Below are 25,151 nucleotides of genomic sequence, written 5' to 3' on the forward strand. Positions count from 1 at the left end.
GGTATGATTTTTTTTTTTTCCTAGTAGCTATTATAAAAGCTTGCTAAATACTGTGTCACACTGGGTGTGTCAGAGTGGTACGCATAAAAAGTAATGTCTAAATTGTTGTTTCTGGTATAAGACGTTAAGTAGATCTAATGGAATAAATATCCTTCCATATATTTGTACTTTTACTGCTAAAACATCCTTCTGCCTACTGCTTTAAGCAGTCAAGTTGTTGTCAAGAACAGTTATGGCTTTGGATAACACATTTAAGTGATGGGGTTGTGGGCGTGTGGCTGCAACTTTCCTACGTGAATTATGAAAACAGGATTTTTTTTCTTAACTGCGCAGCAAACAAATAAACTTTGCAAAATAGATAACAGACTGAAAAACATAGTTTCTCTGAAGAAAAACAGATTTCAAATTACTGCCACGCATATGGATTCTTAGCTGAGTTGAGATCTGCAGCTTTTCACCACTGGAAAGGATACTTTCACTCCTATAAATGTACAGTTCTAAATAATTATGAATCAGGTAATACCTTATGAATCAGGTAATACCGTGTATGTTAACTCCATTTGTATGGTACTAAAGACCAAATTCACAGAGAATACCAAACTAGAAGAATAGAAGTTCCTTAAATCATTGAAAAAATAGCACAAGTTGGAGTTGGGTTTTTTCCTCCTTCCTTGCAGAAAAGACTAGAAGTTAAAGGTCTCCCTAATGGGTGGGAAAAACATTCTGATGCTTTCTGTGTCCTGTGTATACTGTACTGTCATATCTTGCCACTGTTCTCTTTCTATTTTTATTTATTTTGTAAATACTGGTAGATATGTTTGTATAGAAACTTTTCCTGTCAATGATTTTTCTTCTTCCTTTCCCATTAGATCATTCTACTTACAGTCTTACTATAATTAAGAATGAAGGTTGCATGGGGTGTAAATTAGAAGAAACAATCCTGCAAACTAGCCATAATCTTACACTCTCTTTTCCTCCTGATGTCAGACAACAGCAACAACAAAGCAATAAACCCTTCAACTTACTATCCTCCACCTTCTCAAATGCATTGGTATTTGTCATGTGTGGACTCTACCCTATTATCAGCCACTATCATTGCATCCATCATCAACCTCAAACTATTAGTCTGCATCTTAGTTATTATCATACTGGTTGCTTACAAAATTTGAGCTAATCATGCTACACTTGGCACAGTGTCTTCTGTTCGTCAAGAGCATGACATGCGTGGAGTCATGTTTTAGTATGGAGACAAGTTAGTATAGATGAAGACAATAGTTGTGCCTTAAGGCAGAGGCTTCAGAGTAGCTATTTTAACAGCAACCAATATCTACATGGGATGCAGTGGCTTCTTATCCTCCTCAGTAAATGGAAAAAATTGTCTTAGATACATTTTTCAGGAAGCCACAGCTCATCATTGTGCTATGAGAAGGTAAGGCTGTTGTGAATGGGCTGAGTACTATAAACGTTACAGAGATACTGATGCATGGATTCAGTCCACTTGCAGTAGGAGGCAATGCAACATCCACCCATCTTGGGATTGCTGTAGGAAAAAAATTGCTTTTATGTCTGTCTCTTTTCTGTGGGAGCAGCAATGTACACCTCTACAGTAGACATAGTTCCTAATGTAATTTGGTATACTTGTGAAACACCTGAGGATGTAACAAATACGGTAAGATACGTGTAGTCCAAGCAAGCCTTGCTCAGTTCTGTGCCTTGTTGGCATGTTTCAGGGCAGTTCCACAATTGTTCTTTGCACTGTTTCCACATGTTGCGTAAAGGGATGAACCTGATCTAATATTTGCTCACTGGCTGTGTTTGAGGCATGATGACATATGGCAGCAGTACAGCTAAGGAACTTACTTCTGGCATTTTCTTTTTCCATTTTGGCAGTGTGCCTCTTCTTATGGCAGCTGCCTTGTGGAAGCCTGTGTCAAATAAGAACTAATTGATGGGAGGCCTATATTTAGGGCTAGAAAGATGGTGAAGTGCCTAGAAGGGAAGATGTATGAGGCCAAACCCCTCCTCATCACAGCCTCTCTTCAGGAAGTTGTAGAGTGCAATATGATCTCTCCTGAGCCTCCTCTTCTCCAGACTAAACAATCCCAGCTCCCTCAGCTGCTCCTCATAACATTTGTGCTCCAGACCCCTCACCAGTTTCTTCACCCTTCTCTGGACATGTTCCAGGGCTTCAGTGTCTCAAAGTACTCAAGGTGCGGCCCCACCAGTGCTGAATACAGGGGATGTTGAGTACAGAATCCCTGCTCCTGCTGGACGCTCTGTTTCTAATGCAGGCCAGGATGCCATTGGCCCTCTTGGCCACCTGGGCACACTGTCGGCTCATGTTCAGCCAAGCTTCAACCAACACCCCCAGGTCCCTTTCCTCTTCACAGTCATCCAGTCATTCAGGCTGGATGAAGCCTGTAGCGCTGCATGGGGTTGTTGTGGCCAAAGATCAGGACCCGGCAGTTGACCTTGTTGAACCTCATCCCATTCAGCTCAGCTCATCAATCCAGCTTATCTAGATCTCTCTGAAGGGCTTCCCTACCCTCAGGCAGATCAACACCACCTCCCAACTTAGTGTCATCTGCAAACTTACTAAGGGTGCACTCAGTCCCCTCATCAGATAATCTTAGGCTTGATGCATTGACACAATTCACAGTGCTACTGAGTGGACTGCAGCTCTTTAGGTATAAGAGCTCTCCCTTTTCCAGAAATGAAATAAATTTTCTACATTTCATTTTGTTAGAAGAATTATCTAACTTATATCTAAATGTACTTTTATCTAAAAACAAACTTTCAGGCAGTCAGGTTTTTAAACATCCTCTAAATAATGTAGAATCACTGGCTAATACTAGAAGAAATTTTCAAACCGTATTTCTCCTGCCCAACCTACATTTGTTTTCCTTGTGTGCATCTTATCTCCTGTGCCACTGCAAGCACTAGTAACCATATGGAAAGACTTCTTGGTGGGCAGAATTTGCACATGTAGTTATGTATTTATCAGAAGACTTCCCAGATTCAAGTAAATGGTTAATCCAAATGAATTTTCGTTATTTAAACTTCGAATTGGTGACAAAAATCTATCCCAACAATGAAAGGAGAAGAGGAATAAGAACCTTACTGATTTGAATGGCAGTAGAATCTAGAAGCATGTGGGATTTTTGTGTGTATCTATTTTGAACTGTGAAGATTTGCTCTTTGATGTTGCGGTTGAATAGGAAGGACATGTTGGCATTCAACATGTAGGCCCAGGAGATGGTAGAAGCATGGAGTTTGTTTTGATGGGGTGGCATAATTTTGTATATGCAATGTTGTTTGACTAAAATAAGAGGAAATTTAAGGATCTACAGAGCTTTCCTTGTCAAGAAAATTAAATTGTCTCCGTGTTGCAAAGGCCCATTTCTTTTAATGTAAAATAGAATAGTCAGATGCTGCCAGCAGATCAAATTGTTTTGTAGCTCTAAAGGATGCACATATTCAAACTTATGTTCTCCTTCTCAAATTGCATCTGCTTGATTTCTTTCTATGGTACTTTTTATATAGGTAAAAAATTTTTGTGGTTGCATCCAAATCCACTGAAGTCTGCCCTGTTATGTTTGAATTCAGGCAAACCAGAGGGATTAGTTTTCTCCAAATCTGTTCTTGTGGTGGCAGTGGTGGCTGAGATGAACGCTGTCCCTCATGGTAAGGAGGTGACTACAAGACCAATAGCAAAAAAGCTATGGCAGCTAGGAGTATGTTAGTGCTGCATGAGGAAGGCAGTGCAAAGAGCAGCCTGTCATCAGGCTGGTATTTGTGCTCGCTCATAGCAGTGCTGTAGGATGTTGTAAATTACACTCTTAAAATTTCACTCAGATTGCCAGCTGGCACTTTGGTTAGAGAACCAAAGTTAATGAGGTGAAGTGTAGAACTGTCTAGAACTGGCTATATTGCTCCCAGTTCTAGAAGGTAGCTGGGTTCCAGCTGGATTGGACATTGTTGCGGTTCTGTGCTTTAAACTGCAGATGTGCTCTGTGCTTGTTATAGCCAGACTCAGACCTATCTTCCTCATCTTGGCTGATGATGTTGGATTATAAAGGTAAGGGTCTGATAAACATAGCTCTACAGAAAGCAAGCTGTTTTGCTTTGATGAGTACTGATGACATTGGGCAAGAAAATTAATACCCTGTAGTGATTTTTGTGTTAATGAGTGAAGGGATGATCTTTAAGGTTTCGTTTCTTTTTCTTACACTGGCATCTTGTTTTTGATTAAAAACAGCAAAGTATTTGGTGCTTTTTCTGCATAACAAAAGAATACTGCACAGTAGTGCTGTTAAGGATAGTACATGTGAAATTTGGTGGGTTGGTTGTGTTTTACTGTTTTGAAAATAAATGTATCCTGCTCTGCAATCTATTGATTCAGTTGAAAAGGTTGGTTTTCATCTGTCTTCTCCTTTCCTATGTTCCAGAATATATATATATATATATATATATATATATATATTAGAATAGAAAATTTGAGTATTTAGGAATACTTTGGAATATTCTTCCTCTGCCAGAAGGCTGCAGGCTCACCTTGCTGTGTGGTGGGCTGGGTTTTGCTGTCATCCAATGTTCCTGGGTACTTCCCGCTGCTTCTGTTCCACACTGCACTACATTTCCAGTCAGGCTGATGGGGAAAAAAGGGGGAAAAAAAAAAAAAAAAAAAAAAAAAAAGGCCCAATAGCTACAAAAGAATGAGGAAAATTGCAGGTACAAGCATGTTTAGCCTGCAGGCTGCATGCAGCCCTGGACAGCTAGTAATGTGGTCCCACAAGATCATAAACTTTAACGTTATTGTGTGATTTTTTAGTGATATTTTTCATGAGTCAATTGTGTGTAGCTTGAGCACGGAGTATGTAGCTGACAAGTGAACACTGTGAAGGGGCAGGCACAGTGCAGGACTAACCGCCTCTTGCAGTCACCACGCTCACTCAAGTTGAAATGAAACCCGCGTGGTACATTGTCATCAAAGTTGAGAATTTAATGAAGTCTAAGGGACTGAATCAGGAAATATAATTGGCTTTTCTGAAGTAAGGTGGCTAAGTTGGGCTAACATGTTAAAAAGGTTTTATGATTTGCAAAATGAAATCAGGTCATGTATGGAATCAAAAGGAAAATGTGTGACATAACTTGGAGATGAAAACTGGCTGACAGATCTAGCATTTTTGGTGAATTTGATCACTTGTTTAAATGAGTTAAACAAATGTCTTTAAGGTGAAAATTGATTTATCTCTGCTGCTTCAAACCATAACAGCATTCAAAATTAAATTATAGCAAACTCAAGTTATGACAAATAATTTTATGCATTTTGATATGTTGGCTAAACACAGTCCTATGAATAGCAAAAAAATAGGTGGCCTTCCTTTCTATTTTGATAAACGAATTTGAGAATATCTTTCAAGACCTCCGAATCATTATTCTCCTTTTCTATACTTGACTATTTTCAGTCAACATATATTATATACAGATTTTCAAGTTGAATGTAAAGAGTTGTAATCAGACATCCAAATAAAAAAAAAATATTATTATGTCTCTTTACTAGACTTCTATAGAACCAGTCTTACCAGAGAAAGATATCTCTTTCTTCACAATCACATTTTATTCATGTCATTACTTTTTGGCAGTAATACATTTGTGAGTAGCTATTTTCAAGGATGAAACAGAAAGAGTAAAATTAGATCAAAAATCTCTGACAAGCACCTTGGCAACTAAGGCTTGCAACTGTTTTCATCAGACCAGTCCATTGCATTAGTTTCTTAAAAATAAGGTAAAAATGTCCCACGAGTTCTGTTTTGTTGTCTTCTTTTTTTTTTTTAATGTTTTAATAATTTGTAATATAATTTTTGTTACTTATGTATATTAACTATATTTTGTATTTTATATGCAGCTTAAAACAATCCCTCCTCACTCAATGCAGCCCTGGCAAGCAACAAGTTTAGATACTCATGCTGCAGGAGGAAGCAGGGTTGCCAGCAGAAAGAGGACAGATTAAGTGATTATGTTTCTATTCCAAGTTTTTTGATTTAAAAACTGTCTAGTAATGTTTATTTCAGTATTCTCACAGGTGGTTACACAGGGCTTTCAACCTCTCACAATGAGACAGCATTTGGTTCATTGCAGAGGATGGTAGCAATTCAGCCTCTTTTTGTGAGATCAGAATGCTGAGGAACATAGTGCTCAGCAAAATGAGTGTGTCTCTGTGCAAGGTGACAGAAGATGACTTCAGCGAGAGTGAGCTCCTGGTGCAAGTGCAGTGATTTTCAGTTAACTGTGGATCATGGAGGGCCTCTGCAAAGAGAAGGAAGTATTGCCTTCAAATGCCACATGAAATGTCTTGGGAAATGAAGATTTTGAATCACCTCCTTGTCAGATGACTTGCAACTGAAAACATGCAAATTAACAGCTTTTTTCTAGGCAGTTGCAAAAGAATTAAGAGAAGTTCACAGTGGTGACAAGCCTCATGTGGCTGTGAGGTATGGTATGAATTTTGTTGAATTTGTTTCTGTTGAGAGAAGCAGACCTTTCACTGACTTCATCTGAGCTACGACGTTTGTGTTACTGTCATTCAGAAGAACCTGGGAGAAGGTATTGCTAGTATTTGCAGTTGAGTATTGTCCTTGCAGAGGTGCAAGATAACACCATTTTTCTTTCCTGGTCTCTTGCAGCTTTGATGGCAAGTGATGGATGACAATGTAGCTGTTAGGGCAGCCAGATAAATGAACGCATTTGAAGATCTGTCTTGCATGAATAGATGTTCCTTTACACAAATTTGGAAAGCCTGTTTGAATAGATAATGAATGATATGCCATATTTGGTGACTAACTTCTGTGTCAGAGGAGTCAACATTTTTGAGGATGGGAATGTCCCATACCTTTTAATCAATGTGAAATATAGCAAGTGCTTTTGTTGTTGTACTTGGAGAGTCTTGAATTTAAGACTGCTGTGTGTATTGCTGTGTGCCCACCTGGCCTATGGAGTTCCTTAGGTATCTTAGGAAATGAGATGGAACACTTCTGTAAGATGATAGGGCAGTTGCTCAATTTGAGAATTGTAGAGCAAGGTACAAATATGTTGCTTGAAGATTTGGCATTTATATTGTGTCAGCATTTTCAAAGACCTTCCTACCTAACTTTTCTCATATAAAGCCTTAAATGGATCTTAATATTGCAAAAAAATTTAAAACATTTTTAAAAATAAAGAATCACAGAATTGCTTGGATTGGAAGGGACCTTAAAGATCATCTAGTTTGAACCCTGCTGCCATGGAAGGGAGAAGAGGGGATTGCCACTCACTAGAGCAGGCTGCCTAGGGCCCCACCCAACCTGTCCTTGAACACCTTCAGGGATGGGGCATCCACAGTTTCTCTGGGCAGCCTGTTCCACTGTCCCACCACCCTCTGAATAAAAAACTTCTTCCTAATATCTTCCCTCTTTTAGTTTAAAACCATTCTCCTTTGTGCTGTCACTACATGTCCTTGTAAAAAGTTGGTCTCCTTCCTGTTTATAAGCTTCTTCCTATTCCTGGAAGGCTGCAGTCAGGTTTCTCTGGGCCTTCTCTTTTCCAAACTGATCAAGCCCAGCTTCCTCAACCTTTCTTCACAGGAGAGCTGTTCTATCTCTTTACCACCTCCTCTTCTGGATCTGCTCCACAGCTGTGTTGTGTTGGGGCCCTAGGCTGGACGCAGTTCTTCAGATGGGGCCTCATGAGAGCAGAGTAGAGGAACAATCACCTCCCTCATCCTGAGGGCCTCCTCTCTTTTGATGCACCCCAGGATATAGTTAGCTTTCTGGACTGCAAACATGCACTCCAGGCTCCTATCAAGCTTTTCATCCACCAGAACCCTATTTCTCTGCAAAGTTGCTTTGAATGAGTTCTCCCCATCTGTATGTATATCTGCCCCAACCCAAATGCAGCACCCTTGGGTATTGAATCTCATTAGGTTCACATGGATCACTTCTCAAGCTTGTCCAGTTTCCTCTGGATAGCATCTCTTCCTTTTGTTGTACCAACTGCACCACTCAACTTAGTGTCAACAGCAAACTTGCTGAGGATATACGCTCAATCTCACTCTCTCTATATATAATTAATAAAGATGTTGAAAAAAAAGTTCCAAGAGTGACATCTGGGGGAGATAAAACTTATCACTGGTCTCCAGCTGTTGACCACAGTCCTCTGTCTGTGACCACTCAACTAATTCTTTATCCACTGAATAGTTCACCTTTCAAATCCACATATTTCCAATTTAGAGATAAGAACGTGGTGTGGGACCATGTCAGAAGCCTTGTGGAAGTCTAGGTAGGTGACATCAGTCACAGAAAGCTACCAGATTGGTCAGGCACAATCTGCCTTGGTGAAGCTGTGCTGGCTGTGTTGCATCACTCCTCCTCTTGCATGTGCTTTAACACAGCTTCCAGGAGGATCTGCTGCATGATCTTCCCAGGAACAGATGTGAGGCTCTCTAGCTTGTAATTTCCCAGATCTTCCTTTCTCATTCTTGAAAATGGGAGTAACAGAAAAAGGGTTTTTTTTCTCCATTTCTACCTTCAGTACACATGTGAAAGTAGTTTGAAGTTATTCAGAAAATCTGCCAGGTATGTTTGTCCAACAAATTCTGATTTCAAAATGTAAGCTTTTCTGAATACTTGGCGAGTGTTCCTAGGTTCAGCTATGGATGAGAAGGCATGTCATGGGAAAGCTTGGGATCACCTCCTCTACAACACCTTCAACTAATAGCAACAGCCCCTCTGGGATCAGCACAATAACATCTGGCTTCTGAGCCTTGTGTATCAAGGAAAATACAATTGGACAACTTGTATTTTCTCTCTGTTGTCTCTTCCACCTTGCAGTTAATGAAATCTTGGTGTACCAAATGTCTGGGAGTATACCTGCAGCTTTCTGGAGTAGGAAGAGATGCAGACACAATGTTATTTTAGATGCCTGGGTTTAGCTAAATGTAATGCTCTCTAGCTGTGGCATCTTCACCAGCAGTACAGGTGAGGAAATCTTGTCTTGGGCTGTAATTAGGTTGAAACAGAACACCAATCTCTGTTATTACCTTCCTAAACTAAGTGTGGATTTAGGGAAAGAACAAGTAAGCACATAGTCTGTCCAGCTGTACTGATAATTTGTACTGTTTCAGTTTTGGAGTTAGAAGTAGTAGAGTATACAAGTCTCAGCCTCTACAGCTACAGAATTTCATAGCTAATATTGGAAAATCATGAGTCACAATGTCACCCTGTTCCTGTTTTTCTCCTTCTGAAAAGATTCAAAGTGATAGGAGTCTACATGCTGTCTTTTGAGCATATTAACTTTGCAGGATAGGCTCTCTAACTGGTCTTTGAAAAACTAGTCTGATTAGAAAATTGGTATTTCAAATGCCTAGGAAAATGTTTTTCTGAAGACTCCTCAGAGACTCCTCAGAGACCAATGACTTGACTCTCTCAACCACAAAGCTTTATTTAGTCCTCAACAACCTCTTGCCACACTCACAGTCATCTCTCTTTTTCTTCTTCTCGCACTTTGTAGCCTTCTGCCCTCTATTCACAGTTTCCCAAAATATACAGCTGGGATGCTGAACTTTCTACCTTGTTAACTCTTCCTTGTCCTCTACTTCTCACTGCAAATATGTTCCTTCTCCAGCTTGCTCTGGAGATCCTCCTTAATAAAGTATCAATTTAACTCCTGACTTTTTTTTTTCTCCAAAGGCTCCCTTTTTCACGCTGAGTTCTCCCCACAGGATGTTGCCCTCAATCTCTGTCCAGAATATCTTCATTTTCTGCACTGCCATACCCTCCTATCACACATTCACAGATCTTCCCATTGTCCTCTAGCTGGATTCTGAACAACAAGCCTGCATTCACAGTAGCTGGAAAGTGCAAGTTAAGATTTTTCTTAGTAGGAAATATTTATTCTTCAAATAGAAGCTTTAAGGGAATCAAATCCTGTACGGTCACAGCTGGGCTCCTTCCACTATGCAGATGGGGGGAAAAGGACACTGGGCATTTGGAGATTTATGGGAAAAAATAATGAGTTTCATCTTTTATTAATATAACAACTAATAACAAAAAACCTATTCCTAAATTCAGAGATGTGAGAGGTTGCCCTTTCTGAAATAGTGTGGAGCTGATTCTACTGCCAGTTCTGGAAATTTTTGTCTTTTCTAATTTCAGATGTCTTCTCTGGACCTATTTTAAGCTGCAATTTGGGAACAAAAACAGAGTATGTTAACTCCTGTTTTGTTTGAATTCTTCTTGCACTTTTTCCTCTGGTTTCCTTCTGTTGCAGAGCACAATCTGAATTCAGTTTCTGTCAGGTTGTTACTCAACAATCCTGCAGTCTTCAGCCACCCAGGTAGCTCTTTTCTGTTTCTCTATTTTTGCTAAGCAACAAAGGAGGATTCATTTGTAGTTGGAGCAGCAGCCAGGAATTTCTTGCATGTTTTGTAGAAGTTTCTTCTTGACAATGTTGCTAATAAATCAATGGGAATGTACCCTGAAACAGATGTATCCGTATTCCAGCGTGGACTACTAAGCACTGAACAGATCCTGTGGACAACTGATATTCATGATAGCAGATCTTCTCTGCTTCATTTTCTCCTGTTTGATTTCTAGACATATCCCGGACTACATTTGTGCATCTTTGATCAAATTCCTTAATTTCACACTGCCTAAATCAAAACTAACTACACCAATACTTCTATACCTTACAGGAATGTAGTGAGTTGCAAACTAGTTTGTTTGGGTTAGAAAAGAACAAAAGAGAGAAAAGCTTTTTAAAATTCACGTGAATTTTAAAACGTGAAATAAAGGATTTCTATAAAGTTGTCCCTAAAACATGCAATGAATTTGATTTGAGTCAAGGTGCAGGATCTAGTTTAGAAGAGACCATTTTGTACTTGAAGGCCATACTGTGATGTTAAATTGATTGATAGAACATGCTGTAATAAATACAGAAACCTGTCTTGCACCTTCAGTCATTCTGAAAGTAGATTGTAGTAGGTAGAAGTAGTATGTTCCTCTGTTCCTTAACTATGAAATTCCTGAGAAATATGTGGGAATGTCAGAGATTGAAAAGATGAATCTATGGAGTGACAGGAAATAATATTTGTGTAAGTTTCCTTCTAGTGCATGCTGTTGTAGTTCTTAATAAAGATGCATATTCTGCAATTTAATTCAGTTAAAATCTTCTGGAGCCTACCTGGAAATTCACCTTCTATAATTTGTCACAATACCATTTCTCAGCAGTCATCGTTTGCTGAGAAATGAATAGTTCTGTGCCTGGAAGATTTCCTACTTGTGAATGTTGTATGTTTTCTAGTTTAACTTTATGAAGAGAAGAAAGACAAAAAAAAAATTGTTCATCATTGATGACCCAAAAAGCAACATTTCACTGAAACTCCTGTACAGCTGCCGCTGTCAATGCTCTACAGAAGCAGTAATTTCTCTGTGTTTATTTTAAAAATGGAATCTCATGGAGCTAAGGGAATGAGCAATCCAGGAAGATGGAAAGAAGAGCAGGGAGAAGCCTGGGGCAGCAGAAGTGTGACTGCTGCTGGGAAGACAGAGAACAACAGGGAAAAGCAATAAATATTTCATGAACCAAACACAAAATATGCTTTTACTTACATTTTACTGCTCAAGATTTTTCCATAAAAATTCTATAAAATATTTTTCCATGAAAATTTTTTCCAGGGCTACTCAGGAAAAAGAACTTGCTGAACAATTGTTTTTTGCTAATCTGTTGGTTTTTTGTTTGTTTGTCACATACATTTTTAGTTTTTAGTTTAACCTCTTATTTTATATACATATAATCCATCTGAAATGTCCCTTGCAAAATTAATTTCCAGTCTTCTGTAGGTGAGAAAAAAAACTGATTCAGCAGTTAAAGGTCAGACCAGCAATTGTGTTGATATTATTACCTTTATAGGAAAGATTTCTTTACTTTCAAATCCCATTTGTTCTTTTTCCATCTCAGTAAAAGATCTTTTCTTTTTAACACACCTGCTAAATGAGGAGAAAATATGGTTCTTTGTTCCCGCTTCTCAGTGAGAAGCCCAAGTGGAACTGGGGAGAAAACCTTTCTCACATGTCCTGAGCCTCAAAGTGTTTTTCATAGTTGAACCCTGGAATTTGTTGCCAGGAAGTTCTCCTTTGTTACCTGATTTGCTTTTTCTTTCTCATGTCATGGCTCTTTTTGGGCCAGTAGAGCGGTATAATATGGTCACCCTATTCATGCATCTGAAGAACCTAAAAGTTAAGGGCCAACAGTTTTACTTCTGCATATATTCCATGAGGAGAGAAAGCAGTATTCCACAAGGAGATCAAATCTCTTTCCATCAGATTGTGCTCTTTAATTTGGGGAAGGAGCAGAGGGAAGAGGGGAAGAGGAAGAAGTAGGGAGAAGTGTCTGGCTGACATTGAGGGAGCAAGTAAAGCGTTAGGTACAGTGGCCAAGATAAGGAGGAGCACTGGCTGTGAGTGTAAAGGAGCCATCACCCTTCCCAGATTTCTGTGGAAACTTGCATGGAAATGTGACTGGAGCAGTCAGAGGACACTTTAGGTTATCATTTGAATAAAATGGCACACCAGAAGGATGTAAATAGCTACTCAGGGTGAAAGGGGCAGAACAAGCCAAGTCACAGGCCATAGCTTTCAGATAGTGAAGGCAAAGGCTCTTTCTGAATCAGTCTTCGTGCTGAAACGCTCCCTTATCTGAGTCATTCAGTAGTTATTTGGAGGCTTTCTTGATGTTGGGAAGATAAGAATATTTCATTTGGGTTTTCATAAGCCTATCATTAAGCTGTCAGTGCTTAGTGAAAAGGAATTGTTTCCTGGGGAACAGGTTGAGACAGGAGACTAAGACATCTCAGGAAAGTTTCTCTGACCAAAATAGTCATTAGGCTCCATGGAAATCTGTTGCCCAAAACCACAATTTGTTTTACTGAGAAACTAGATGTTTGCTTAAAGTATTATTTGCTTAAAGAAAAAATACATAGAGAAGTTGCATAACTTCATAAAACAGAAAGACACAAGAGGGAGTTTCTAGGTGTCCCCTGGTCTGTAGTCCACTTATTTTCTTGGGGTATCTCTTAATTTATCTACAAGATTAAGGGAAACTGTGCTGAAAGCCTTGCTGCAGCCAAGGCAGAAGACACCTGTTGTTCTTTGTTCATGAGACTGATCATCTCCATACGGAAGGTGATCTGTTTGATCAGGCATGATTTGCTGGTGGTTAGCTCTTTCCAGTCACCTTCCTTCTCTTTATGTGCCTGCAAACAGCTTCCAAAAGTGTTTGTTTCATTGTCTTCCTGGCCACTGAGGTTAAACTGACTGCACTTCCTTGTATCCTTCTTTTTGCCCATCCTGAAGGTGATCTTGACATTTGCCTTTTTACTGTCCACGTGTAATGGAAGTGCTAAGTCATAGCTTAAACTAGTGACTGAGCATGGGTAGGAAGGCGGGGCCAACCCAGGATGTGAACAGAAGGGGTGGAGCCAGGATAGGATCTATCCCTTCCCAGACCTCATTTAAGGGCTGTCAGTGGAGGCAAGGGTATCTCTCTGGAGATCCTTGCATACCTTGCATACAATTCTGAGGGTAAGCAGCTTCTTTCCCTATTTTTGTGCCCACTGCATTTTGAATATTTTCTGTTGTGTTTGATCAAATCCTCACAGGCTGCAGCCATCATGTTATGCAATGACTACACTTTCAGTATTTGTTACCTTCCCCAAATTCTAGGCTGTCAATGTGTATAATCTATCCAAAACATTGGACTGCTTTCTCATTGATGGCATCAATGAACTTGATTCAGCCCTCTTGGAGGTATCCATCCAGTCTCATGGAGATGTGTAGTTCTGCGGTGCTTGTATCCCTTACACCATCTTCCTCCAACAGGGGTGATACTTTGTTCCCTGAGACACTGTGGTGGGAGACTGGCAGGACTGGCACCTGGAATGCCTGAAAGCAGAATTTGCAAGTTAAGACTGTAAATTTATATTTTCTGTGGTCTTAACAGAAATTTTGAATGTTTCCTCTACTGAAGTTATAAATTGCTATCCAAGTATCTACATATCATCATTAGGACTTCAATAATTAAGAAGAAATAAACAAATTTAAAAAAAAAAAAGAGAGAGAGAGAGAAATATCCTTTTCTCTGTTCCAATTCACTAGAGTTTGATATTTTCTGCAAATAACCTCAGTTATTCTCCTCAAACTGGACAAGATTTGTTGTTACGTCCTCACATTTTTTGAAACGTTGCCATTACACTGGAATGCAATATGGAGGCCATGTAAACAAAAGTGGAAAAGAGAGTGGAAAGTAAGAAAACGAGAAAGAAAGAAAATTAAATAAAGAGACTTTCTCTAGTATATTGTCTAAAAATGTGCAATATAAAATATATTTTAAATATAGGAACATATGCATTTGATCTGAAGAACCTTATAAAATGGAGAATTTTATCTGAACTTTAATTTGCAGGAAACCTTAATTGGATTTAAAGGCCTTCTGAAGCTTTTTATTTCCAAAGTAAAGACTTTTTATCCTAATCTCCTGGAGAAGTGCCCGGGCAACTGAAAACAAGAAGCAAAGCAGAGATGAACCTAAGCTAATTTTTATCTGTTTAGGCAAAGACATAATGATGCCCTCCCATGAGGAAAGGTCATGATGCTGTCTGTGTCTCATTTCTCTGTGGTAGCAGTCAGCAAACTAGAAAGTTTTAAGGAAAGCATAACTAAAAGATTTGGTTGGGAAAGATATATGAAGAAAAATTTCTTAGCAGAACATGTATGAAGTAGTGATATGAGATGAAATGAGGAGGAGGAGAAATAAATAGGGATGATTTAAAATGTAGCATTTCATTCCCTCAGGGAATTCTGCAAACTTCACTGCTTATACTGGTTATGAATTAAAAAAAAAAACAAACATAATCTTGTTGCAGAAGGAAGAGTTATGAAAAATGTTCATTTTTAAAAGAGTAGTTTTTTTGTTTTGTTTTTAAAAGACAGATTTGACATTGTGAAATCATCTTCCAGTGCTTTTGGTGAGTGCTGAGAAGGACAGTTCAGAATTGCCCTTGCTGTGAGCTGGGGTCAGTGCCTGAGCACTTCTGTCCTAGTTAATCACACTAATGTCTCTTCCTGTGCATCAAAAGAAATCTAGCAGAGTTGAAGTCCCAGCATTTACCAGGATTATTAGCATGAGTGTGTGTCTCTTGGGAGATACAGTCTATCGAGAGACCCAAGTGACAGTGGTAATGGAAGTGCAAAGTGCTTAAGCTGTAGCTGTCATTTAGCATCATGGCAATAAAAGTGGTTGCAGAACAATGTCAAAATATACAAGATATAACCAGATAATCTCAGTTGATTCTAAATGACCATGACTCCAAGAAAAACATCATTTCAGAATTTTTGCTGGGGGGAAAAAAGCTTAATTATTTACATAAAATAAGCAAAAATATGTTGGTAAACTAAGGCAAAAAAATGAGTGAAAATAACAAGTCATCTCCAAACTGGCTTTCTGAAGTAAATGTAGCTTCAGAAAAGTTATTGTTTCATCTGTGTTATGACATGTTGTAGTATTTGCGTTTGATATATAAAAAGCTGAGGAAGCTGTGTGTGTAGATAGAAAAAGAAATGTGAAACAGTTCGCTAAAGCTTACTGAGATTGGGTTTTCTAAAGAGAGAAGCAGAGCATTTATGCAGCACTATAAAGTTCAGATTTAATTTGGGTAAGTTGTAAGGATCTCCACTGGAGTGTGTGCGTTCCATTCAGCCATCAGCTGTCACCCTGCAATTAATACTCCTGTGAAAGGAACATTTATTAATTTGGGGTGGTACTTCGTTGGAATGACATTTTTATAATTTTGATAGAGAAGAGGCCTTCAAAGTAGCTTGTATGAATTTTCCTCTTCATTGGCGGTCTCTAAAACACGTGCTCTATGAGTCACAATAACAGAAAACAATTACTCCTGGCTTACTCCTGGTATCGTATTGCAAATATATCAAATTGGCATTTGATTATTATTTTCTTTAGCCTATGGACTAAAATGATTCCTAACATGAGATGTTATGATGGATGCTTAACAATGAACTGCCTGTAGATTAGAATTTGTCCTTCAATATACAGTAGACCAATGTCCAGCCAAGTTTAGAGTACCCCATAGGAAGCATGACCCCTTCCTTGGTCTCTGAGCAACATCATCCTGCTCTGCACCACTGAGTAGCACAAACAGAAGATCCTGAGTAAAGGCTTGGCCTTCTGTCTTTTTTGAGGTTGTTCATGCCTTTCTCCCATCTGTGTTTGCAGTGTTCTTGGTTTTGTTACTGGGCTGATTGGTTTTGCATTAAGATGGAGAACAGAAAGGAACTGCAGCCTGAAATCTCTTCTGCTTGATATGGAAAGTCTTCATGGATAAGAACATGAAAGCATTGTATTAGGTTATTTCAGTGAAAATGATGATATATTGAACTCTGGAATAAAGGGGCTCTTTTTCTTAGGCATTAGTAGAAGAGAACTAAATTGTCTTAATAGATTGTGTTCTGTGCATAGCAGTTCTGCTTGTAGACAGAAACTTGAAATATAATATTGTTTTCTGATAAATGACTAATCTTTCCATTCGTTTGCAAATTAACAAAAAATGTTAAACCTGTCATGCAAAGAATAGGCTATACCTTCTAGAAAGGGCTGTCAAATAAAAAATCAGTCATGTTGCCTCATCCTGGCTGTTATGTTGACTTGTCTGTAGCTGTTGCAATTCTCCCATTATATGGTATGCTCTGATTGAGTGTGTCCAGTGTGTCTTGGAGACATTTCAATTCATAGTAAGTAATGGCTTTTCTGCTTCCTGCAAACGTTATGGCAAATAAGAGGAGAGATTGGCTGGTCTCAGTTCTCTGATATTTCCCCATGTTGCTGGAGAGTTTGGCTGACTTTCCTGACTTGACTAATTGCATGTAGATAAGCTTCTCCTGATTATTTTTTTTTTCCAGGTAAGCCATTTTTCTACATACTTCCTCAGTATGTGATGCCAGACCTTCTATTCCTTGATGGACTGAGATGTTCCCTCCTAGTGATCCTCCACTGTTACTTCTGTTTTCATCTCCTCTGCTGAGTCTGTCTCAAAGAAGTGGCAAGTTAAGGCTGATGGTGACTACTAGGGTTTTTGAGTTATTCCTTCTTCCTTGGTTGCCATGGAGGATCTGTTCCTATTATAAGCTTCCCAGTTCAGAAGACAACACTGCAGGTTGGACTGAAGTATAAGAAAGGAGAAAGAAAAGGATAGCTTTGAAAAGGAATTTCAGAGCATTGGCAAAGCAGCCACAGGGAGACTGCGAGATGGCTTGAAATTCTTAATTTGAGACTTAATGCAAATACCAGGGAAAGTTGCTTGTTACTGCTAGAACTGCTAAATTCTGAAATGGGGGGTATCTCAATAAAAAAAAAGTAGATGAAATGGTCCTGCCAAGATGCTGGAGATTCAGTGGAAAGGATTTGGCAGTAATATAGGATAAGCAAATTCTTGCTTTTCCCGCCTTGCTTTTTGCCTCTGCTTCTCCATCCAATTGCTTTCTAACATCACCCTCAGTGGTGTTAGCACAGATCTTTGTCAAGGTGCTTTGCAAACGAGTTCAACTCACAACTTGAGCCACAAGAGTCTGGCCTGAACAAGTTGAAAGGGCAAGTTTTTTTTCTAAAAAATAAATTAGTCCTGAAGCTGTTGCCAAAATCTCTGCATTCAGCTGTGGCATGATACCAGGAATTCAAGAAGATTAGTGATTATTTTCTCCCATGAAAAGTAGTGTGTTGGTTGTTTTTGTCTTTGGTTAGAACTGAAAAATGTTGCAATTAGGGTTTATAATGGGCTCAAAATATGCTTCACAGTTAAACTTCATGTCTTGCAAATTTAAAAGAATCAATCTGCTATTAAAAAAAATAATAATTCCTATGGTGTAAAATTGATCTAAGAGGTCAGATATGACCAGAGATCATCTCTGTGCTGTGTAGAGGTTAGTGGCTCTAATACCTTTTGTGGAGCTGTTGACACCTGGGTAACTGTCAAGAGTTTGTCACTCTCCATCCCGCAGCCAGCTGGAGGAGTGGCACTGCAAAAGTGTTTTTATTTGTTTTGTCTTCCAGTTCATCATTTGTCTTTTAGTTCAGTTTTCTCTTACCAGTTTTCATTTTCATAATTTCTGATGATGGTCTGTTTGTTCTGTGAAATACTTAATTTCCCTCAGTCCTTGTAAATCCTGGCGTTCTAACATGAATTTGGATCCTGGAGCTTTCTAAACTTCTTAAAAACAAACAAACAAAAACCCTCTGAAGAAGGCCTGACTGATTTGTAAAAAGCGGGTCATCCACTCTTTAGAAATGTTTTTTTGTGCTACTTTAGTTTTGAGTACAAAATACTACCAGATTGCATTCAGTCTTTTCAGTCTCTCAACTTATATGTGAAATGCCTTGATGATGGTAGCCTCTTTATCATATGTTATTAAGAGAAGTTGTTGTAGAAAGTAATTTTTTTCAGCATTTATGTGTTTTGAGCTGAGGACAGAGCCTGCGTGGAACTTAAGTGTGTACTGAAGATCTGGAGCCTAATACAACTGACTTAAAATGCAGTTTTTTTGTGTTTTTCTTGGTACAAATTAATTAACAAAAGTCTGTCGAGCATGTTCTGAATCTCAAAATTAAAGTACGTGAGATAGAGAGATGTAATATAGGATGAGCCTGCTTTGGGTATTTTAATGCAATGAAACTATAATAAGTACATCACATTTCAGTTTCTGAATTACTAAAGCTTACTTGACATTTATAACCTGCCAGCTTTGTCTCCAAGATCACATCGCTATATAAAAGTCAAAAAGTGCATAATTTCCTGGAAAATACAATAAGAAATTCTATAAATAGGAAATGAATCGTAATTCATTTTTTTTCTTGAATTATATGGATAAATCCTTCCATTTAGAATGCTCCTTTGTGGCACACTGTTTCTTTTGAGATATTTGATCAAATGTTAATGCTTCGATAGTCTATTTTATCTTGGAACTATTTTACCTTGGAACATAATTTCTGATCTTTATAAGAGAGGAAAAAATTCCTGAAACAAAAAGAAATGAAGAAGTCACCAACACTCTGTACTTGTTGTAAGTTTGTGTTGTACTTAGGTAAGCTTGAGATCACTTGTGCACAGTAGCACAGCATCTACTGCAGCATTTTATATTTTCGAAATGCAAGGAATTTGTGAATTCCAGTTATTTTGAGATTTTGCAACTCTGGTATGTTTTCTTGCTAGCTTTCTAAAACATGATTAGCTACATCTATGTTAGGAGAAGAGTGCTGAGGGAAAGCTGCTGCTTTGGGATGGAAGCTCTAAGGCCGAGCACATAGGTAGATGAGGCATTGCAGAAAAAAATCTAGGAGCATGTCTGACTTCATCTGAAATATGGTGCGTGTCTTCGTTCATGTATTCCTGTAGCTCTCTGTACCACACAAAGATTTACTAGTATAATGTTCACAGCTTAGAGTGGTGTAGTCAGGACAGAGGAACATTAATTAGCTCAGGAGCCTAGAAACCTTGATTGCAAGCACTTTCCTGCTTGAGGGATGAGGACTCCTGATGAGCCTGAGGCTGGCTCTACTTTTCCACAGGGATATGAATCTCATGTGCCATGGGAAGTTAACACATAGATGTAGTTTTCCACTTGTATTTTTTATCAGATAAATAAGATTCTAACTGTTAGTCATTGAAAAGATAACAAAACAAAAGAATAAATTTTATTTAGAGCAGGAGGATATGAATTTTGAATGGAGAGCTTAAGGAGCAGAAGGTGTCTTGTGATGCAGGAAAGTACATACACTAAATCAAACCTGGTACTGATTGCAACAGGTTTCTTCAAGTGTTTTTAAAATAAGCTTAAAATGTTCTTGAACATTTAGAAGATCTGGAACCATATTATCCTTGAATTAATTATTTTCCATTCCTTTCTTGCATTTCACAGAATCAGAGGAGTTGAAAGAGACCTCTGGAGATCAGCTTGTCCAACCTCCTGCTGAGGCAGATTCCCTAGAGTGCCTTGCACAGTTTCTGAAAGTGTCCAGGCAGATTTTGAATTCTTCCAGAGAAGACTCCACAACCTCTCTGGGCAGCTTGTTCCAGTGTTCTGTCACCCTCAAAGTAAATATTTTTTTCTCTCATGTTCAGATGAAACTTCTTGTGATACAGTTTGTGCCTATTGTCTCTTGTCCTGTCACTGGGCACTACCGAAAAGAGCCTGGCCCTATCCACTTGACATCCACCATGTAGGTATTCAAAGCACAGAGGAAGTCTAAGATGACTAAGTGCAGCCTGACCATTGTCCTTATGTCCTTATGTTTTATTCAGTACTGAATTTCTTGAACTTTTCTAAATGTGCCTTGTCATCTCTCATCAGCTTCTCATCTAAATGTTGGAGAACAGGAGCGTAGAAGTCAGTCCCTGTATATGGAAAAGAAGAAAAAAATTTCTCCGTGACAGTATATGCCAACCAAAAAACATCATCTCATTGCATTTTCTTGTCTTCATTTTGAAGAAACGTATTTGAAAGCCTCGTGGCACTCTAGAGCTCTCTGCTGCCTCATTATTCAGTTTCTGATGTTCTGAGCAGAGCTCCTTAATGCAGCTTTTAGTAACTCCAAGGGATTCTCTTTAGTTTTCACTTCCTGCACTTTCTCCTTTATCTGAAGAGTAAATGTTTGTGATTCTTCAAGAACTGCAGGGAGAGAAATCTACAGAACGCACTGCCGATCTTTTACAGAAACCAAGTCATTAAATTTAAGGAGTGCATTTGCCTTACAGTCTGTGAGAAAATCTGGTTTGCAAAATATTTTGATCTTTTAGTTTGATTTCTTCAATGTGTCATTATCAGTGCCTTCCTGGAATCCATATTTTGAACAGTATATGAAATGAACAACTGTATGGTAAAAAAAGTAAAATAACTGTAGATAAGCGCAAAAAAACTTCAGATGGAAACAGATCGCTTTTTCTTTATTTCTTTTCCTTTTTTAAAAAATTCTTATTTACATATGCATATGATACTAATGAAATTATAGTATCACAGCAATTATTTTGATGAAAGCTGTGTTACATACATTGTTCTGAAGGTAACGTCTCCTGTTTATTTCCATGGAAATGACAACAGCTGCAAAGGGCACAATAACACTGTTTGATAGAGCATATTCTCAGCTACAAAACACTATTTTTCAACATAGTCACCACCAGTGACTATGCATTTTTGCTGACAGTGAACAAAAGCCTGCTTGCTGCTTTCATAAAAATCTGCACCAGTGAAAGTGACTCATTTTTGTTGTTACCACTGCAGAAATTCACCTCCCACCACCTAATTGTGCTCACATCAACTGCTTGGTCCCTGTAAACATTCAGCAAGCATCACTGAATGTCTGTGGATGCAATTTTTTCTCCATGGAAGAATTCAGTTCCACACCTTTTTTTCATATGCACTTCCATGTCAGATGTGATTTTGTCAGACAGCCCCCCCGCTGCCATCTGTTGCACAGCAACAACGTGTAACAGAATATTGGTGTGTTTTACATTCTACATTATCTTTCTGTTGCCTTTCCTCACTCTCTCTCCAGAAGCAGGCAAGCTCCATTCTGGTGTCTCCTCTGCCCTTCTCACACTGCACACAAGTGAAAGGCTGGCTAGTTTGTCCTTGCTTTGGGTTCTGTGTGTTTCTATAGGGAAAATAAGATACTTGTCAGCTAGTAGCATTTGTTCCATGAAAATAACAGCAGCATCCTGCCTTGCCTGGAAACAGTTGCAGCTCTGCTGAAGTAGCTGCCTCAGTATGGGCATGTATGCTGTCTGTCTGAGGTTGTTCTAGTGCCCAGGACTGTGGCAGCAAATGTGTCTTGCACTGTAGCTGTGATTCAGACAGTTCCACAATTTCTCCTCCCGTGCTGAGGCAGGACCTGCTGCAAAGCTTGTCACTGAACACCAGTTTTCTGGCTTGCCAGCTTAATGCTGTGCATTGAGGGGTGTAAACTTCTTTATGGACTCCTTTGGTTGTGTTTTTTTCCTGTTCTCAAAGGTCCTGATCCTGCCTTGCTGCCTGAGAACTTTCACTTGACAGGAGAGTTTTGTATATAAGAGGAACAGATGCTTTCTGTCTGATTTCAGTAGCTGGATGGAATAAACAGGACCAGTTCTCTTGTCTGGTGGATTGCAAGGTGCCATCAAATGCTCTAAGCATGGGCAATAGAGAGGAGTGAGAGAAGCAAGAAATTAAAAAAAAAAAAATTTGTTTATCCTAATGAGTTTCGGTGCACCAATGAGGTTAAAGATGTGCAAATGAAACTCTGGTACTTGTCTTTCATGTTTCATTATGGAAAGATCATTTGATTATGCTATCTTTAGTTTTGAAAACAGATAGCTATATACTGTATTATGAAATCATTAGTATAGGCTCTCATGTTTATCTAGTTATGCTTTTATGAAGACTGTTACTGGAGGAATCAATAGGTTGGAATGATGCCTTGTTTCAAATAGGACTTTGCTCTATAGGACTTGCTGTGCAGATGTTCAACTCATTATTATTTCTGTTGCTTCTGTGCACACACACTCCTTGAACTGTATTGATTTGCTTCATGCAATTTTTGTGTATGCATTAATGTTGGAAAAAAACTGTTGTCCAAATATCTACCTCCACTGACCACCAAAGTTAAAAGGTCAGGTTGTAACCACTACACTTAGGATGATTTATTTGCTGATGATTTGCTAACAAGAAGCTATACATAGATGTTTTCAGGCAAAGCACCTGCATTAGAAAGAATTAGTTTTATTGTGATGATGCGCGTAGTTTGTGGAATCTCTGTTACACTTCCTGACAGGGAAAAAAAGCAGTTACATGAAGATACAGTGTTCAGACATCGCTAGTATTGAGTCCATTTTAAACTCATAAAGCAGTAGTAGGTTGAGGAAGCAAGCTTATGAGATTGAAATATTCTGTAACCACTTTATACTGATGCTTCTGACCTCAGCTGTATAAGTTTGCTGAAATAACAGAAGAATCTTCATTTCTCTGCATGCTTCAGAATAGAAATCAGAAATCCACTAGAATCCTAATTAAAGAAAACTATCGTATATGTGATTGGACATTTGCATCCAAGATTATCAATTTATATTTAGAAATGGCTAAATATTTCTTTTGTCTTAGAATCATAGAATCATAGAATCACTAAGGTTGGAAAAGACCTAAAAGATCACCCAGTCCAACCGTTCACCTGTTCCCAATAGCTCCTACTAAACCATGTCCCTCAACACAACATCCAGTCTTTCCTTGAACACCCCCAGGGTCGGTGATTCCACCACCTCCCTGGGCAGTCCATTCCAGTGCCTGACCACCCTTTCTGAAAAGTAATACCTCCTCATGTCCAGCCTGAATCTCCCCTGCCGCAGCTTGAAACCATTCCCCCTGGTCCTATCACTAATGACACGAGAGAAGAGGCCGACCCCCAGCTCACTATAACCTCCCTTCAGGAAGTTATAGAGAGCAATGAGGTCTCCCCTGAGCCTCCTCTTCTCCAGGCTGAACATCCCCAGCTCGTTCAGCCTCTCCTCATATGGCCTGTGTTCCAGACCCCTCACCAGCTTTGTTGCCCTTCTTTGAACACGTTCCAGGGCCTCAATATCTTTCTTGCAGTGAGGGGCCCAAAACTGGACACAGTACTCGAGGTGCGGCCTCACTAGTGCTGAATATAGGGGAACAATCACCTCTCTGCTCCTGCTTGCAACACTGTTTCTGATACAAGCCAGGATGCCATTGGCCTTCTTGGCCACCTGGGCACACTGTCGGCTCATGTTCAGCCGAGCATCAGTCAATACCCCCAGGTCCATTTCCTCTACGCAGTCCTCCAGCCACACCGCCCCAAGCCTGTAGCGTCGCCTGGGGTTGTTGTGGCCGAAGTGCAGGACCCGGCATTTGGCCTTGTTGAAACTCATCCCATTGACTCCAGCCCAGCTCTCCAGCCTGTCCAGATCCCTCTGTAGGGCATCGCTACCCCCAGGCAGATCCACACTTCCAGCCAATTTGGTGTCATCTGCAAATTTACTGAGGGTGCACTCGATGCCCTCATCCAGGTCATCAATAAAGATAATGAAGAGGACAGGCCCCAGCACCGACCCCTGGGGAACACCACTCACGACTGGTCGCCACCTGGATTTAACTCCATTCACCACCACTCTCTGTGCCCGGCCCTCCAGCCAGCTCCTTACCCAGCCAAGAGTGTACCCATCCAAGCCTCTGGCTGCCAGCTTCTGCAGGAGAATGCTGTGGGAGACAGTGTCAAAGGCTTTGCTGAAATCTAGGTAGACCACATCAACAGCCTTTCCTTCATCCACCAGATGGGTCACTAGATCATAGAAGGAGATCAGGTTGGTCAAACAGGACCTGCCCTTCATGAACCCATGCTGGCTAGGCCTGATCCCCCGGTCACCCTGCACATGCCGCATGATCTCCCTCAAGACGATCTGCTCCATAACCTTCCCTGGCACCGAGGTCAGGCTGACAGGCCTGTAGTTCCCCGGATCCTCCTTACGACCTTTCTTATAAATGGGAGTCACATTGGCAAGCCTCCAGTCTTCTGGGACCTCACCAGTCAACAAGGAGCGCTGACAGATGACGGAAAGCGGCTCGGCTATCACCTCCGCCAGTTCCCTCAGCACTCTCGGGTGGATCTCATCTGGCCCCATCGACTTGTGACAGTCCAGCTGGAGCAGTAGGTCTCTGACTGTTTCTTTCAGAATCACAGGGGGGTTAGTGTGCTCCCCAGCCGAGATTACCAGGTCAGAGAGAGGGGTATCCAGAGGATAACTGGTCTGACTTTTAAAGACAGACGTAAAGAAGGCATTCAGAACCTCCGCCTTTTCCTTATCCTCAGTGGTCACATTCCCAGCCTCATCCAGCAAAGAGTGGATATTCTCCTTTGTCCTCCTCTTACTGTTAATGTATTTATAAAAGAGTTTCTTATTCCTTTTCACACCAGCGGCTAGGTTAAATTCAAGCTGGGCTTTTGCCTTTCTGATTTCACCTCTACACATCCTAACAACTTCCCTGTATTCATTTTGAGTGGCCTGTCCC

General features: G+C 39.7%; 1 protein-coding gene across 5 annotated transcripts in view; it reads left to right on the forward strand.

Annotated features, from left to right (window-relative positions):
• Positions 1–25,151, forward strand: part of FAR2 (fatty acyl-CoA reductase 2) — a 138,087-nt gene that overhangs the window by 21,783 nt on the left and 91,153 nt on the right. For 2 of the 5 annotated variants that reach the window (XM_048955535.1, XM_048955526.1), the window contains exon 2: positions 20,016–20,191. The exons of the other annotated variants lie outside the window; for them this stretch is intronic. The gene's annotated coding sequence lies outside the window, so the exon portion shown is untranslated. The remainder of the gene's footprint in view (positions 1–20,015; positions 20,192–25,151) is intronic. 5 annotated transcript variants of the gene reach the window in all.

The sequence above is a fragment of the Lagopus muta genome, chromosome 1 (genome assembly GCF_023343835.1).
Source record: "Lagopus muta isolate bLagMut1 chromosome 1, bLagMut1 primary, whole genome shotgun sequence".
NCBI classification, from domain to species: Eukaryota; Metazoa; Chordata; class Aves; order Galliformes; family Phasianidae; genus Lagopus; species Lagopus muta.